We start from the raw sequence: 19,227 nt of genomic DNA, 5'->3' as shown, positions 1-19,227 counted from the left end.
GATCTTGAATTCAAAGGAATTCAATATCATCCTGCCCGAAATTGCAACTGCAGAATGTTTCGCACAATCCAGGAGAAGCGAAGGATTCGTCCTGATGCCGGTGGAATTGTGTCTCTTTCCATTAGCAATCCGCTGCCAACCAGGAATGTTCACAGCTTTAATCGCCGTATGTGCTGCCGGGCGTACGATAAGATGCGTCGCGAGTCGGAGAACTTCAGCAGTCATCACTGCTCTCGGAATGACCCGGATGCGCTGGATATGATGCGAGGATGTCTTTGCATGAAGGTAAATCGTCTTGTTCATCCACAATATAAATATGATGGCAAATATGTACTGTATAATAAATAAATCATTAGTAAACGCATAACCGCCTTTTTATTTTTAAATGGTTCAAATGCACTAGACCCATATATTATTTGCTTAAAAAAACATGGAAAACCTTAAATTAATAGTAACACATATAGTGTGCGTTTTTTCTGCAGATTTATTGTTAAATTGTTCTCTAACCATTTGACATGCAGTGAGTTGTCTTAAAAACTGGATAATACATTGACTGTTTTCTTTACTGTATTGCGAAAAATTTGTTCGAGAAAACGAGCGATTTTTTATGGTAACCTATCTTAACCGCCTATTCCACATACTGTAATTTGGCGGCTTACCATTTGTCAAACTGGCAAATCTGTACATGGAATGGTTATCTTACTGTTATCTCAAATAGTCTGAGAATTGGTTAAATAATAATTGTTTATGGTCATCTACAGTATGAAAAACGTTCAATTTACAGTTCGTGATTATGCGGGAGAAAGTGTGGAGAAGCGGGCATCGAGCGGCTACCTTCTACCAAAGCTGTGGCACCACCAATGAACTGGGAACAGGATTTATAGTGTTGGGCAAGATGCGACAACGTGTGATAGGGTGGCAGCCGATCAACGCAAGGATGTGCATGTTGAGAGTTAAGGGCCGTTTCTTCAACTACAGCATCATCAACGTCCACTGGCCACACAAAGGGAGACCCGATGACGAGAAAGAAGCGTTCTACGCGCAGTTAGAGCAAACATACGATGGTTACTCGCCGCGTGACGTGAAAATCGTTGTCGGCGACATGAACGCACAGGTAGGGAGGGAGGAAATGTACACACCGGTAATCGGGCGAAACAGCCTGCACGCCGTATCGAATGATAACGGCCAGCGATGCGTAAACTTTGCAGCCTCCCGTGGTATGGTAGTCCGAAGCACCTTCCTCCCCCACAAAGATATCCACAAGGCACAAAGCCACCTGGAGATCACCCGACCATCAAACAGAAAACCAAATCGAACACACTAATCGACGGTAAATTCTTCTCGGATATAACCAATGTCCGCAATTACCGCAGTGCGAATACAGATTCTGATCACTACTTAGTCGCTGTATGCATGCGCTCAAAATTTTCGACAGTTATCACCACGCGTCGAAGTCGAACGCCGCGGCTCAACATCGAGCAGTTGCGTAACGTAGAAGTGACTCAAGGCTACGCGCAGCAGTTAGCAGTGGCCCTACCAACGGAAGAGCAGCTTGGCGCAGCTACACTTACGGAAGGTGTTGCGTACCATCTACGGCGAAGTGCAGATGAGAAGGCGAATGAACCACGAGCTGCATCAGCTGCTGAGAGAACCAACAATCGTCCTCTCCTCTCCTCTTGTTGGCGTAACGTCCTCACTGGGACAAAGCCTGCTTCTCAGCTTAGTGTTCAATGAGCACTTCCACAGTTTTTAACTGAGAGCTTCCTCTGCCAATGACCATTTTGCATGTGTATATCGTGTGGCAGGCACGAAGATACTCTATGCCCAAGGAAGTCAAGGAAATTTCCTTTACGAAAAGATCCTGGACCGACCGGGAATCGAACCCGTCACCCTCAGCAAGGTCATGCTGAATACCCGTGCGTTTACCGCCTCGGCTATATGGGCCCAACAATCGTCCATACCGCGAAAATCGGGAGGCTACGGTGGGCGGGTCACGTCATCAGGATGTCGGATGGCAACCCGACTAAAATGGTTCTCGAGAGTCATCCGACCGGTACAAGAAGACGTGGAGTGCAGCGAGCTAGGTGGGTCGACCAAGTGGAGGACGATCTGCGGACCCTACGCAGAGTGCGGAACTGGAGACAAACAGCCATGGACCGAATGGAATGGAGACGGCTTCTTTGTACAGCAGAAGCCACCCCGGCCTTAGCCTGATCGGCAAGGAAAGTAACGAAAAATGATAATGGCTTACAGAAGCTTGCAATTAATTAGTATTTATCTATTAAAGTGGATGGTGACTAATAATTGTATGTGACCCGTAATTGTGCAATGCGTGTACTACGCGTGTGAGTGCAAATCCTGGTTTGCTACGAATACCGCGGAAGCTCAATAATAGTCAACTGGTGGATTAAGCACGTCGATAATGGAGCTTACAACCTCTTCTTCCGTAGTGCACTTTCTAAGAAGCATGAGAATGCCACAAGCTGGTGTCACGACAAAATTGATTATTGTGGTTCAATGTCAACCGACCGTCAAACCCACAATTGACGCACAGATCGATTTTCTGCGGTGACTATACTAAGATGTCGTAAGTAGACGATGTGGGTGGGTGGGTAGATAGTGACTGGCATGTGAACTATATCTGTCAATGGAATCGATTTTGCGCCACCCGCTGATATCCTTTCGAAAACGAACGTCCAACATTGCCAAATCCACCTTTCCAAAATCTTCCAATTTCTATAGCTATTAGGTATAGGGTATCCGAGAGCCCATATAGACACAACTGTATAGCCGTGAGTAATCAGCATGACCATGCTGGGGGTAACGGGTTCGATTGCCGGCCGGTCCAGGTACTTTTCGTAATGGAGTATTGAGCATAAAGTATCTTCGTGCCTGCCACATGATATACACTTGCAAAATGGACATTGTCAGAACAAGCTTTCAGTGAAAAACTGTGGAGCGCATAGAACACTGAGTTGAGAAGCAGGCTTTGTCTCTTTGGGTACGTTACGCCAGGAAGAAAGAGAAGAAAATCTCGGGTATCCGGTCGACCCCGTGACGGCGGAAACTGACATAAATAGGTGTCGGAGAAATTTAAACCTCCGGATGAACCGCAGCACGACCAACAACGGGCGCAACTTTGTGATATCACTGTGGGTGAGTCATCGACAAGTCACACTTCAGCGGTGAAGGAATAAAGCTCTGACTCAGACACAGACTCCACCGAGAATCCAAGGACGAGTGCGTTTGATTCGATTACATTTCGACAGATCTTCGGAGGGAGCGGAAGTCGATTTCCTGGGTGGCCGCCGTGGGTGGGTCGTCGTCGGTTGGCGCCCCGAACAAGGGAACAAGCGCAACAGCTGCTGTCAATTTGGGTTTGCGTTGCGTTGGTTGGGTTTCGTCGGCTGGGGTGAAAATTTGGAAATTCGATTTAGATTTGGTTTCACGCTGGCATTCGCCGGGTCTGGCGATACATTTCGATTTGGAGGGTGGGAGAAGGACGGATGCCGGTCGGAATGTGATGGAAAGCACCAAACTGTTCCTGATGGGGCGTTGATTGGCGATTAATTTTATGGTGGGTAGAAAACTGAGGCAAAAAGGGATAATTAAATTACGATTGAGATTTAATTTAACTTCCGGGCTGTGGACGACCCGATGATTGCTCGTAATCGGAGGTGTTTATCAAATAGGAAGGAGGTGGTTCACAACATGTTTTAGTTGTATAAACATTTCTCTTTTTGGGATTTCAAAATTGTGATGTGGTATCAATTGTTTTTTACGGTTTTAAATCTAGAGTGAATCATGTATTATGGACAGGTTAAACACATGGCTGCAAAAATGATCAATTTTCTTCGTTTAAAACCAATGGAATACAACATAGATTACCGGGGGGAAGTTGCTTGCTTTTCAGCTATTCTTTTCGAAGAAATCAGGCAGTCAGTTTTTCGGTGACCATGTCGTCGGTATCGTCAGCCGGTAGTCCGGACAGTAGTGCTCGTCATCCGCAAATAAACATGCCGTTGGAAGAGGAACCGGAGATTAGGATCGAACTCCTCGATTCTTTCGGCGAGTATTCATCCGCTGGGCATCCGGACGATGATCTGACATAGCAAGAAAACCTCCATCCAAGAAGAGTCACCTGATCGTGGGGATAAGCTGACAAAGAAGCAAAGTAAAATGAAGAAGCCTCGAACAAGTCGAACCGGAATTATCACTGCGCAGAAGAAGAAGAGGTAGGCAGCGAAGGTGAAGTCTCGTCACGCGATTTAGGATATTGCTCATCCAGACCACCATAACCAGCGAACAGTTCCTTGACCTGGAAACAGGTAGGAAAAGCCCTAGATCAAACACGTAAGCACCTAATTCTGAATAGAAAACATAGAACATTATTATTTAAATTTATTATTTCAGCTTTCAACTGAATAACGACGTGGATTGCGGTGAAAAAGAGTCTGCGCTACAGGGAGAACCGCGATTTGAAGAAATCCGGAAGTGCCGAAGGAGAGCCACTTTCAGGGCTGTCTACATGTTCCATCGACTGGAAGTTCGCGGAAGACCTGGCGTTTTTGCCAGACACGTCGTGATGTAACTGTTCTCCTCATTCGTGCTACTGCACTTTGCCGTTGCATGTCACCCCAGAACAGTTTCGCTCAAGAAGTAAAATGAAAGGCGAGTGATGATCGACAATGGCCAAGCGGTAAAAGTGGCGCGGGAGGTTCAACTAGATCGACGAGCTCCTGTAGACTTACAAATGCCAGATCGAGGAGTTGTCTATTGATATTTCCGATGATGTTGACTTCCCCAGGCCGATAGTAAACAAGGATTCGACGAGAGACTGTTCTTGCCCCGAGGAAATGAACCCATTCAGCTCGTCAGTGGGATTGTAACTTTGGAAGATTGAAATCACCTAACGACACAAAAATATTTTTTGCCGATGCACGAGATGCAGCACTGCGTTTACATGAGCAGAGTACAGATCTGTGGTTGAAGCGATTAGCATTGGCGACCTAACCTAAGTGTACTTCGAACCGAAACTTGCTCCTATTGTTCGCAGTTGGTAAGTGGAACACTTCACAGCGGAGTGGTTCCTTTACAGCGATCAGAACATCACCACCTCGTGGCTGCTTGCTGCAATGGAAGAATGTGTAAATGGTAGCAATAATGTCATCATGGAGCTATGTTTCCGGTGAGCACAAGCACATCATAATCGCAACTGGTCAACAGCAGACAAAGATGAGCGATTTTAGTGCGCAAACCTCGTACATTCTAGTAGAACAGTTACAAACTTGATCTTGGCATAGCTGATAGAGCTGAAGGAACGTCACGGTCGCTACGGTGCACCGCGGTGGGCCGTGTCACTGAAATCAGTAGAAATTTTCGGGACGTTAAGGTTCTCGTTGCATGAGCACTTGCCTGCGGAGGATGGTTGAAATGTTCCCTCACCACACTTGTACACAGGACCGGAACAATCAACCAACGGTTGACGGCGGCCATCTGAAAACAGCCAACTCAATGGGAGGGAAGTTGTTCGAAATGCATTCGTACTTGACTGCTTGGAGAATGACCCACATTAAACACCTAAAAGTAGGCAATTGGAATGTGTTGTGTCAAGTTTTTTGACGTAAACTACGTCTATGGGGAAGGTACGGTACTGTACCACGGCACCGGGTGTAAAATGAAAATCTAAATTTTGCGACCGTCACGAAATTATGAAAGATTTTGAACGCTAATAACTCAGCCATTTATTGACCGATTTTTAAAATTTTGCCATCAAACAATCGCAAAACTATGTCCCTTTCTTGTCAAATAGAGAAAACTATTGATTTTCAACAGCAAACTATTGAAAATTGCAGAAAAGTGAACCTATGTTTTAATTTTATCCAGCCAATCACGAGCGAGCACATTTTTTGGGTTTTCTCGCTTGGTATATAAGTTATTGTCTTCTTCTCATCTTCCATCATTCTTCCGCGACACCTCGAGGGGAACGCATCGGAGGACTGCTAGCCAGTTTCTCCGCTTGCTTTTCCCTTCAGTATGCTTTGGCTAGCCGAGCGTGGTGGTCGTTGGCTGTTGCCACTTGCTTTACCAGTCGTCGTCGCGTCGCCGTGCGCGGTACCAGTGGGGCCGCCAACCAGACCGGATCAGCTCTGCGAAAATTTCCTTCATTCTGGCTTCTTCGGGCGTCCGGGCAGCGAAAGCCAACATTGGTATTAACACAATTATGGAACGCGCTTGCAGAAATACTGCAAGTAAATTAAAACAGCCCTTGTAAGAGCTACGAAAATGTCCCACGGGAGTGAATCGAATAATTTTCTCAGGAGGAAAGCCTCCTTCAGTATGTTCTGCCTAGGCATGCGCGGTGGTCATCGGCTGATGGTAGTTGTCATGGCAACGCTGTGCGCGGTACCAGTGGGGCCGCCAACCAGTTCACACCGGATCGGATCTGCGAAAACTTTCTCCATCGGGCGTCTGGGCAGCACAAGCCAACATCGGAATCAACAAAATTATGGAACGCGCTTGCAGAAATACTCCAAGTAAATTAAAACAGCCCTTGTAAGAGCTACGAAAATGTCCCACGGGAGTGAACCGAATAATTTTCTCCTGAGGAAAGCCAATCACTGTGAGCGCTGTGTGAAAATTGAACTGCGCTTTGTCGTAACATTGAGATATTCAATTCAAATGTGTGAAAACTGCGCTAGTTGATTGGCAATTGGAAAACATTTTCTTCAACTCAAATGATGAAGAAATTTTCATTGATGAAATGTATTACTCAGTGTTGCCATATTTCAATGTGTGCAAATCTTCGCAAAATTCTTAAATGTTCTTTACAATTTTGCCGAAAAATTTATAGATTTTTAGAAATTATTTGTTAAACATTATAATTGTGCTGATCGATTTGCAAAAGTTCAATAAGATAATTATTATTGGAAAGCATTTTGTGTGCACTGTGCGAAAATCTGTATGGCATCACTAATTTACACCCCTCTTTCATCTAACCAATCACGTGCGAGAGGGGAATTTGAACCTCTTTGTCCGTCCAGCCGTCTAGTATATAAGTTATTGTCTTCTTCTCATCTTCCATCATTCTTTCGTGACACCTCGAAAAGAACGCATCGGAGTACAGCTAGCTAGTTTCTCCGTTTGCTTTTCCCTTCAGTATGCTTTGGCAAGCCAAGCGCGATGGTTGTCGATGGTTGCGCTTTCGTGTGTTCCCTTCGCATCGTCGTCGTGCGCGGCGCTACTGAAGCCCCCACCAGCCGGTTCAAACTGATGCACGGCAAAACAGATACGACACGGTAGCCTTGCTGCCCGACGACGTTTTGCACAGCATCGTCACGCAAAGCTAACGCTGCCGATCTGGATTTGGTTTTAATAATTACCGAATTTCACCTCATGTACGCAATTATTGAACAATTATTGTTCAGCATATAGATTCAAACAGCCCTTCTAAGGGCTTTGAAAATGTTTTCCACAAGAGAGAATCGAATAGTTTTCCAAGAAAGACGTCGGGACACAAACTTCTACGCATCTTTCATCATTCATTCACACCTCGAGGAAGACGCATCGGAAGACTGCTAGCCAGTTTCTCCGTTTGCTTCTCCCTTCAGTATGCTTTGGCTAGCCGGGCGCGGTGGTCGTCGGTTGTTGCTAGTCGTCTTTGCATCGTTGTGCGCGGTACCAGTGGGGCTGCTAATCAGTTCACACCGGATCAGATCTCTGGTGCGGCAGAAGCGAAAACTTTCTTCATTCTGGCTTCAAAGGGCGTCCGGGCAGCTTTGCAGAAGCCAACAAAATTACACCGCTGAATAGCGCTTGCAGTAAAACAGTCCTTGTAAGGGCTACGAAAATGTCCCACGGGGGTGAAAGAATAATTTTCTAAGGACGAAAACCCGGGACACAAGTGTCAATCACTATCACGAAATCCCAATCACTATGAGCGCTGTGTGAAAATTGAATAGCGCTCCGTCGCAACCATGACATATTCAATACAAATTTGTTTAAACTGTGCTAGTTGATTGGCAATTTCGAAAACATTTTCTTCTTCTCACATGATGAAGAAAATTTCACTTTGATGAATGTATTACTCAGTGTTGCCATATTTCAATGTGTGCAAGTCTTCGCAAAATTCGTAAATCTCTACAATTTTGCCTACAAATTTGCATGATTTATCGAAATTATGCAAATGTTCAATCGAAAGCATTTGGTGTGCGTTGTGAAAGTGTCGAAACCACCGAGAATTTAAAATCAACTGCATCAAAGGCGGAGCGCGGAAATTTAACCATGCTTTGTCGCATAGGAGCTCAATTTTCTGTAAAATTGATTCGAACAGTTCTTTAAAGGGCCAACAATTTTCTGAAAGATGGTACTGTGAGTTTTCCGAGAAAGTTGCCACCGCCAAGAATTTGAAACCAACTACATCAAAAGCATTTTGTGGAAATCAATCCGCATCTTGTCGCAGAAAAGGTAACATTTCTCTAGTGCGAAAATTGCACTATTGCATTCCTTTTCATCATAACAAGTGTTTGAAAATTGAGACTATCAAACCAATTATTCTTACAAAGCCTATCATCGTCGCTGTTCTGACATTTGTTGGCAGAACAACGAAATTATTGATGACACGTGCAATATTTTTAACAAATTCTGGTTCAAACAACCCTTTTGAGGGCTTCATCAGCAGTTTTCAGAAAGAGTAAACGGCAGATTTTCTGACAAAGTGACGCTGGTGGTCACATAAGTGTCAAAACCGCCAAATTTTGCAACCTCCTACTCCTAAACTAAATGCAACAGCTTGTCTTATCATCTGGCCGTGTCACCGAATCTGGCGAGTACGCTTCCTTCTTGCGTGTACAGTGTATAGTTATAAAGGAATTTCTTGAGGCTTTGCTTATGCTTCAAACTTTGTAATGAATATTTCCAACACAAATCCCCAGAATCCACCAGAATCTTGTAGAATTTACCTTGTTAAAATTAACGATTTCCAAACCATTAGCCACTACAAATTCTATTATTGATCCAAAGAAATTGCATAGTAGTCCTTTGTCGTTCATAACAAACTGTTTTACGTAGTTTACGTCATGCGGTTGTGTCTTGTACACACCCCTCTGATTTTTTAACCCTCTTCGTGTGTTAGGGTCATTATGACCCCTAAACGTGCACTAGGTCAGCGAGGTGCGCGCAAGCTAATGCACGAAGAAGGTTAATGGGTTAGTTATCAATTTATGTGGCTTGAAGTTACCATCCAAATTGCATTTCATGAACGATTTATGGTACAGTTCGTACGTCAATTGTAAACAAAACTTTATGCAAAGCGGATACTCAATGTTTACTCGAGAAGCTGTAATATGGGAATAATGTTTGAATCCCTGGTGTTTCGATTCATTCCTGAAACAAATCTATTAATTACAGACCACTATCCTTTATAACTTTTGAGTAGCGAACCAGAAAATGATGTTTTGGTTTTAAGTGTTCATCGAAGAGGTCTATGTACGGCGAAGATGCGATTCTATTAGCTCCTTCAAATCACCTAGTCTTTGCTAGTGAACGCTCTAGAAAGTATTTTAAGCTAGATAAAAGTTTTAAATTTTTAATTATTTTACAGTATTACAAAACACCATCATCCGACGAGGTCAATGAATCAACAATAAATAAGAAATTATGGCACAAGTCCCGCATCTCATCAGTGGTCATTCTCATTATAATACACTTGCTTAATAGGTTCAACGTATTCGTTATAATAATCAGTTGTAGGCATGCAGTCAACGATCTCAGTGCTGTCCTTTTGCAAATCACACTTAAGTTTGTGACGAAACCTAAATAAAATTAAGCGTTGAGACTACTTGATGAAGATAGCAGAGATTGAACTTTAAAATTATCTCTTTGGAATAAACAAAATGTGAATCTTGCTTATACATTTGTTTCGTCATGCTCATTCCCCTTTCCTCACACGGCGTTTAAATGGAACTAACAGCTGGTGTTAAATCGACTATATGGCGAAATTTACTATGTTTGGCTATGCAGTCGATAGAACAAACGTCGTTCTTTGTTTATCCGACGATTCGACATGAGGTTTGTGTCTTCCTCAGAGGATAAATATTTGTACCGTAAAACGGGGTATCTTTGATAATGCGGGTAACTTTGATAGTGCGACAGGCATTGTAAAATTCAGGTTATAACTATGATTCCTTCAACCAGTTAAGAAAATGGCAAACGTAAATCAATTCTATGCATATGAAAGCTCATCTTAGACGTATTTTCATTAAAATCTAGTTTATATACAACTTTTTGGACAAAAAATAATAATTGTTGATATTTTTGTCATTCATCAACCCCTTCAAACAATCTGCTATACGACTTCGTTGCAACTATTTTTTCAATGAAAGGACTCTTATTCTCGATAAATTCATCATAGTAGATTCCAAATCTGGCCTTGAATCTCTTAACGAAGTGTGTTTTCACGAAATGGAAGCAATTTTGTAAATTGGGATATAAATCTGCATACATTGATAAACGCCTAAAAGTATGCAATACCCACGTAATTTCATGTAGATAAATATGTGTTGTTCAAAATTTGTTATTAAAACATTTAAAAATTACCCAAAAAAAGAAAACTTACTATGAATAGCATGTAATCATATGTTGATGTACCGTTAAGCATTTATTATTACAAAGATAATGATTTTTGATAGCTAAATTTATTGTGTTTTGCACTCAATACTCTACAAACTCATTTTTATATGTAGAATTTAGTAAAAATCCAATGCTTTGATATAAAAATTCTATCTGATATATTTCACAATCGTTCTCTCATCATGTTCATACTCCTAAGATTTCAATCTGTGATTATTTTTTGAGATTTGATGTGTTTTTAGGGCATTATCAAAGTTACCCCAAAATGAAAATCTGTTACCCCTTGGTGGAACTCCGATCTGGCGAAGCTCAGGAAACAATGTAGAAAGAGTTGGAACAGACGACGTTCGGCTGGATCGGAGGCTTTCAGGTCGGCTCGCAAGGCCTACCAGAAAGCTCTTCGGTCTGCTGAACGATCCGGCTGGAAAAACCTTTGTACAAATGTTTCCAGTCTGAGTGAAGCCAGTCGATTGAACAAGATCCTTGCAAAATCTAAGGATTTTCAAGTGAACGAACTTCGTTTGCCAAATGGTGATTTCACTTCCTCTGATGAGGAAGTTTTAGAATGTTTATTCAGTACACACTTCCCCGGATGTGTGGATATTACATCTTCGGATGAACCTGATGTCTTTTCTTGTAGTTATGATTCTTTAGCTTCGGCTCGGAGTATCATAACTTTAGAATCGATTGAATGGGCACTTAATAGCTTTGCTCCTTTCAAATCTCCTGGGGCAGATGGGATTTATCCTATTTTGCTTCAGAAGGGATTTGATCATTTCAAACATGTTTTGAAACAACTACTTGTTTGCAGTTTTGCTGCAGGGTATATTCCCAAATCCTGGCGGGATATTACTGTTAAGTTTATTCCGAAAGTGGGTCGTGCGTCGTATGAAGAAGCAATGAGCTTCAGACCTCTTTTCTTCTGAAATGCTTAGAACGCATAGTCGATCATCACATCCGTGATGTTCATCTGGCCAATGTGCCTCTTCATGTGAACCAACATGCTTACCAATCTAGAAAGTCCACTGTGACTCTTTTACACAAAGTTGTTTACGATATCGAGAAGGCATTCGCTCAAAAGCAATCCTGCTTGGGTGTTTTCTTAGATATCGAGGGTGCCTTTGACAACGTGTCTTTCGATGCCATATTGGAAGCCGCACGGAGTCATGGTATATCTCCAATGATTTCCAATTGGATTCACCAAATGCTCAAAAACCGACATCTCTTCTCGACATTGCGTCAAGCGGCGATTAGGAAATTCTCGGATACTTATTCAAAACGACGTACCAACATAGGATTTGCGTGTATTATACGTCGTTTTGAAAAAGTATCCGAGAATTGAGTGTTTGTGGATGCCCCTAAGGGGGAGTCTTATCACCACTTTTATGGAATCTCGTAGCAGATACGCTATTGAGGCAACTCAATAATAGCGGTTTTCCTACTTATGGTTTTGCCGACGTCTACCTAACATTGTTAGTCGGTATGTGCATCAGCACCCTTTTCGACCTGATGCAAAACGCTCTTCAGGTAGTTGAGGTTTGGTGTCGCCAATATGGCCTTTCGGTAAATCCGAGCAAAACATCTATTGTTCTTTTCACGGAAAAGCGAAACCGTAATGGTGTTCGAACTTTACGTCTCTTTGATTCTGAAATCAATGTGACTGAACAGGTAAAGTACGTTGGAGTCATTCTCGATTCCAAGCTTTCCTGGACACCTCATGTTGAGTTCAGAATCAAGAAAGCTTGTATGGCCTTCGAGCAATGCCGGCGAACCTTTGGTACAACTTGGGGTCTAAAACCCAAGTATATCAAATGGATCTACACAACTGTTGTTCGGCCAATATTGGCCTATGGATGTCTTGTGTGGTGGCAAAAGGGCGAAGTGAGAACGGTCCAATCAAAGTTAGGCCATCTCCAAAGGATGTGCTTAATGGCGATGTCTGGAGCGTTCTCTTCAACTCCCACGGCAGCGCTCGAAGCTCTCTTTGACGTTGCCCCACTGCACATTCATCTCAAACAAGAAGCACTTTCTTGCACTTACCGCCTATGGGTACTCGGTTTACTAGAGGAAACTCCTGTGAACCGCAGTTCAACACACACCTCGTTGTTTCCACTTTTGGTGAATTGGGACAAAGTTGTCCTTGCTCCAAGTGATCTTACAATTGCTTGTAATTTTCCATATAGGACATTTTCCACGAAATTCCCTTCCCGGGAAGAGTGGACATCTGGTTATCTGGAGAAAAGTATTTCAGATGGCATCGTATGTTACACTGATGGCTCCCTTCTCGAAGGTCGAGCAGGTGCTGGTGTTTATTCTCGTGAGCTAAGGCTGTATCAGTCTTATTCACTTGGCAGACACTGCACCGTTTTTCAGGCCGAAATCTTTGCTCTTATGTGTGGAGTGCACTCAGCACTTCAGCAGCACGTAATGGGCAAAGTAATATACTTTTGTTCAGATAGCCAGGCTGCTATTAAAGCACTTGCTTCGGCCAACTCCAGGTCGAAGATAGTTATCGCTTGTCGAACTCAAATTGAGGAGCTGAATTCAGCAAACGCTGTTCACCTTGTATGGGTACCTGGCCATTCTTCCATCGCTGGAAATGAATTGGCTGATGAGTTAGCTCGCACTGGAGCATCACATGACTTCATTGGCCCTGAGCCAGCTATTCCAGTATCCAAGTGTTGGGTGAAGCTTCAGATTGACACCTGGGCTACCACTCAGCACAAACAATACTGGAATAGTTTGGAGTCATGTCGTCAAACAAAATTGTATTGTACTGAGCCATCTCTAGGGGTAGCAAAGTATCTAACAAATTTGTTAAAGCAGAATTGCAGTATGCTGGTCAAAGCATTGACTGGCCACTGCCGACTCAGTTATCACATGACGAATATTCAGCAAGCTGATTCATTTGCATGTGATAGCTGTGAATCCGATTATGGAACTTCGTATCATTTAATAGGGTGACAATGGGTATTATCGGCAGGTTTGTTCTTTTCGTCATGGGGGGTTTTTGTCAGCCAAATTGCCTGAAACTTGGCCATATAATTCAGCTTAGTTGGGAAGGATTTGAGACCAACTCTGAGTTCTATAGGTTTCAAAAAACCCACAAAGACGAAGAGAACAAAACGGCCGAGAATAGGTAATTTCCCCTATGTAACTGTCCAGTTTTTGCGCAATTGCGTTTCCGAGTACTCGGGAAACACTTATTAAGTGAAACTGACTTCAGAAACCTGAATCTTCAGGACGTTCTGTTGTTCTTGACCCGCTGTGGTAAAGAGCTATAGGCTCTCTTTACGCTTTATGCATTATCACAGTGCCCTTCTCAGGGCGCTGTTCGAACCCATTGTGGTACGCTTATGCGTTATTACAGTGTCCTTTTCAGGACGCTATGTGAACCCATTGTGGTACGCTTTTGCGAGTATGACGATCCTATTCCCTTACCTGTCCTTTCCCATGTCCTATCCTTTTTCCTTCCCTTCTCCGTCAGGTAAATGATGAATAGGCTCGTGTTCATGGCGATGGCACAAATTTCCCGAATGGAGGAGAACGTGCCTCTAGAGCCGACCTACTGATACCTGATACCCCAAAATGAAAATCTGATTTCAGGTTATATGAAAAACTAAAAATTCTGCTATTCTGCTATTATCAACGCATCCCCTGGCTTTCGCCCATCTGCGTTGTCTTTTCACTAGGCAATACGTCTACCAATTGATGTTTATGGGCTTGCCGGACCAAGTCATGTAGCTAAGCCAAACACCCCACCTACAACTGTTGGGTAGGCACCATTGTCCCGCCCACTGGTCTTTTACAGCTAGTTGTAGGTGCATGTGTGCGTGTAAGTATTGGTGTATGTGTGTTAGTGTTGGTGTATTGTAGGCGCCAACTCGTTCTAATCCTCTGAATGAGTTAAACGCCTGTAAAAAACAGTCAGTTAATCAAACAAGGAATATTAGTATTACCTAAAGCGAAGATGCAACGAAGCAACGCCCCGAACCTCGAGAGCACAAACCCCAAGAACCAAATGACAGGCAGCGCCGATAAGTCGATCGACTGGCCATCATCAGTGAATAACCAATCGAGTAAACCCCCCAGCACAAACTGCCACCAGCTCTCCCGACCTGCGCCCAACAAATCCGAGGCACAGCCCAGCCTTAGCTTCACCTTAAAACCAAAATCTAGATTACAGAGCACAATACTTCCCAAGTAACCACGCAGCTCGAGCCGCAAATCACGCACAACACGGCACAAATAAGACAAACACTACCACGCCCGTACAACCGAAACCGACCTAGACTAGAGAAGGGTCTCTTTCCACTCCAACCCGGACTCAGCTGCACCCACAGGGCAGCGCACCTCACCCACACCGCACTCATTTATGCATCACTGTCCGAGCCGCACGGTCACCTGGGTTGAGTCTATCGGCATGACCTCGCTCAACCCGTAACGCAGAGTTTACATCCCTCTCTTGCATTACAAAGTACTCCCTCTTCCCAAAAATCTGTGCGTGGTATAAATGAGATCTTAAGGCTGAAGAAATCGTCACCAATACAACCGTCAACACTGAGCACTCAATGATGTCGGCCTTATCAACGACGACCCCCTCAGTCCCAAACCCAATTATCCCACACTACCCAAGTAACCACCCTGCTGAAGCCGTAAGCACCGCACGCAAAAAGCACACACACACCGACACGCACCACCCACCACAAACCACCAAGGCCGAACAAAAGCGGAAAGCGGTGCCACCACTGCTGAATCACGACTTTTTCAGTATAATTCAGCAATCGTAGATCCATATCTCGACCCTACTCAGCCCTAACGGTCCATAGCAATGCCTGTCAATATATGCGCCTCACACATGCAACCCCTACACCCTAACAGTATGGTCACTTGGGTATCCCTGGGTTTTGACATGATGGTCAGGGATCACAGCCATCAAAACGTTCCACACTTTATCAGCGCTTACGACCTGTAGGCATGATGATTTCTCAATAGTTTCAAGCTCTTTCGGACCTTCCGCTATTGGAGACCATCATGGCTAGCGGTGTTATATGAAAAACTAAAAATTACCCAAAATATTATAGATTATCGAATCTTTTAATTGCAATTGATAACTGATACTCCAGTACTACTCCAGTAAATATAAAACTCTGGGAAATACTGTTACATGTAAAAATATTGAGAAAATACGCTGAAAAACTATCAAAGTAACCCCATTTTACGGTATCGTTTTTGTCCTCTTCGGTCTAACAGTAACTGTCGGGTATACCTGTTTTAGGTACATACTTTGAAATTTCTAATTTTTCAAGTAAGATTGCGCCGTTGACAGTCTAATTTATCAGTCGCTATTTTTAAAGACTGGATTGCTTCAGCAAATTTTGAACATAATATTATTTGTTGAGTCGCGTCCTGAACATCTCGCCTAGAAATGTTAGTCTCTTTGTGTAAATTATGGGTAACTGATACGATTTATTTATTGAAATGTGAAAAGTTGAGGGCATCCGGGAAACGTACACTCGCATCGAAAATAGGACGTCCGGATTGTACTCATCCAGATGTCCTATAAATGCTTCCACTGACATTAGCTGTTGTATTGAGCACCCTTATGTGCAGCACGCTATGAACATGATAACTCAAAAAAATAGGCCAAATGGCTTATGGATGCGTAGGGGAACTGGGGGTAAGACGCCCACGTTAAGGAAGAGTCCGATTTTAACCACGAAACACTTCATAATACACAATTTTTTGGCACTAACATGAAGCACCAACATGTTTCCTTTCAAATAGAAGAAACCATAAACCAGTTTTATGTTTTACTACTAAAAAATTCAAATTTGAAAAAAGGTTGATTTTCAGATTTTTAGTTTCAATGCGGGGTAAAACGCGCCACTAGCCACAGCTAACGCCAGGAAGCCAAATTGTGTACATATACTTGCGCGCCTGGTTTATTGTCAACTGTTATTGTTCGTGAATGGTATACAGTCATTGCCATTGGCGGAGCCAGCTTTTTCTTTTTTCTTACTCACTCTCCTAAGCACACACGAGAAGGAGCGAGATGAAAGAGGAGGCAAGCTGCCCCCTCTTCTATCTTTCTCTTTCTCATATGTGTTTAGAAGAGTGAGTAAGAAAAAATAAAATGCTGGCTCCGCTAATGGTCATTGCATAATTATGGATCACCTGTAATTATGGGTCAATTCCATTTAAACGTCATAGTGAGCTGTTTTATCAATAATTACTGCAAAATGACACCTGGATGTGTGATTAGTGAACTTATTCATAGTAAAAATGTGCTGTTGCTGTATGCCAGAATTTGGATCTAAATGGCTATTTTAATGTAAATAACTAGGGGTGGGCATTTTACCCCACACATGCCTCAGAAGTTTGGACCCTTGTAAAAAAGTTATAAGGGCCAAATTCGATACTTTTTCCGCTTGGTACACAAACAATGGGAGTGTGCAAAACAGTTTATGGGGATGGCGAGAAAAAAATTCTTTTAAATGATGTAAAAAAGTGCAACAATTTGACAGGCTAAAATTACATCAAAAGTAACCAAAATCTTTTTTTGAAGTTTTTGTACATTTTTTTAGTAAAAATATGTAAAATCAAATGTAAAGAAGCATTTTTATTCTTATTTTAACGATTGTAGTTGAAAAAAGTGCCGAAAATAACGTGGTTTGCCTAAAACAAGGGTGGCGCAACTTGCCCCCTATGGGCGTTATGGCCGCAGTTCCCCTACGCACTACTTTTCCCTGCACCGTACACAAATGTTAGCACAAATACCCAAATCATGTGGGGAAATCTTCATAGTTGACAAACCGAATACAAGCGAGATTTTTACGTAGATGTCAATTTTTCTTACTACACTAAGCAACACATAACGAGTATTTCCAAATCCAACAATAAATTTCTAGATGTCTGTTCCATCTTGCTCGGTGCTGTTCAGTTCCTCAAAAGCTTCTTCTTTAGTTTTTACAATGCCTTCACGGGAATAAAATTTATTATTATTTAATATGATACTTTGTCCTAGGCAAGGATGGCAGAAAATCACTTCAAGCGATAAATGATACAGGATACGAATAATCCAAGAAAGCCTTGTTCTTGCAGAAGCATGATGCCGACGCCTCACACCGTGCTCGTATCACAGAACAATTAAAGCATCTGATGCACGCTCTATCGCGTGATGATTCGTTATCGGATCATGTTACGAGTCATGATAAATTTTATTCATCACATTGTTTGCCACTTATGCACCCGTAAGCCGCATTCATGATTCGAAATGATACGTTCATAAGCATATCTGGAAGTTAAATCACCAAGAATGCTCAAAAAGTGAATGAAACCACTAATTTATCATTTCGACTTCATGATAACGATCGCATCGCGCCCGCACATACCGAGCGAATCATTCTTCTCGGGCCGAAGTTTGTTACACTCATTGCACAATTATGGGTCACACACAATTATTAGTCACTTTCCACTTTAATAGATAAATACTAATTAATTGCAAGCTTTTGTTAGCTATTATTATTTTTCGCACATAAGTTGATTTGTTTTGTGTCACTATACGTATCGCACACGGGCTTATACATCAAAACATACATATTTTCAATATTTTTTTGTTCGGCGCAAAACTAGCTGTCAAAGTAACGCTTCGATTGTGCATATCGAACAGTGCGTGCGCTGCTTTCGTAAGCTCTGTAAAAGCGAGCTTCAGTGATTTTCATGTGCGAAATGGTATCGTCACCAGAACAAAGGTATAATTAACGTCCTAAATGTAGAAATTCATGTGACTGCAGCCAATTAAAGCTTATATCTGGCAAAATTTAAGTGACTCATTATTGTGCCAAGGAACACCGAAAATCACACAATTATGGGTCACTTTTTGTGCAGCATAATATTGACAGTTCTGCGTACATGGGCATTGCATACTTTTAGGCGTTTATCGGTGGTTGTGTTGGAGATTTTGACCCAATTTTGAAAAATTGATTCCAAATCGTGAAAACACGCTTCGTTAAGAGGTTTGAGACCAGTTTTAGATTCTACTATAGTTGATCTATCGAGAATAAGTGATCATTCATTGAAAAAATAGACAAAACATTATTTTTGAGCCGATTTCTCTTAAGTGACCCATAATAGGCAACAAATTGACCCATAATTGTTACACAGCCAATTTTGACCCATTATTGTGGTTTTCATTATTCACCAACATTTTAGTAATTTTCACCGCCTAAAGTGAATTTTACAAGCAGATTTTTATTTAAAACAATAAAGAGGGGTTTCATGATGAGAATATAAATAAAAATAATGAAAGTGTTATTTTTGTATGAAAAACGACTCATATTATGAAATGGTTGTTCCTTGAGTGACCCATAATTGTGCAATGAGTGTATGATGCTTGACGATAAAATGTTATCGTTGTTGCTATGATCGCGCGATGCCGTTCGACCACGACACATTCGAAATCTGATCATGATCACTAGATTTCCATCCTTGGTCCTAGGTATAGGTATAGGGGCCATATAGCCGAGGCGGTAAACGCATGGGTATTCAGCATGACCATGCTGAGGGTGACGGGTTCGATTCCCGGTCGGTCCAGGA

Source organism: Aedes albopictus, chromosome 2 (genome assembly GCF_035046485.1).
Source record: "Aedes albopictus strain Foshan chromosome 2, AalbF5, whole genome shotgun sequence".
NCBI lineage: Eukaryota > Metazoa > Arthropoda > Insecta > Diptera > Culicidae > Aedes > Aedes albopictus.
The sequence above is the reverse complement of the archived record's forward strand: the minus strand, read 5'-3'. Positions refer to the sequence as shown.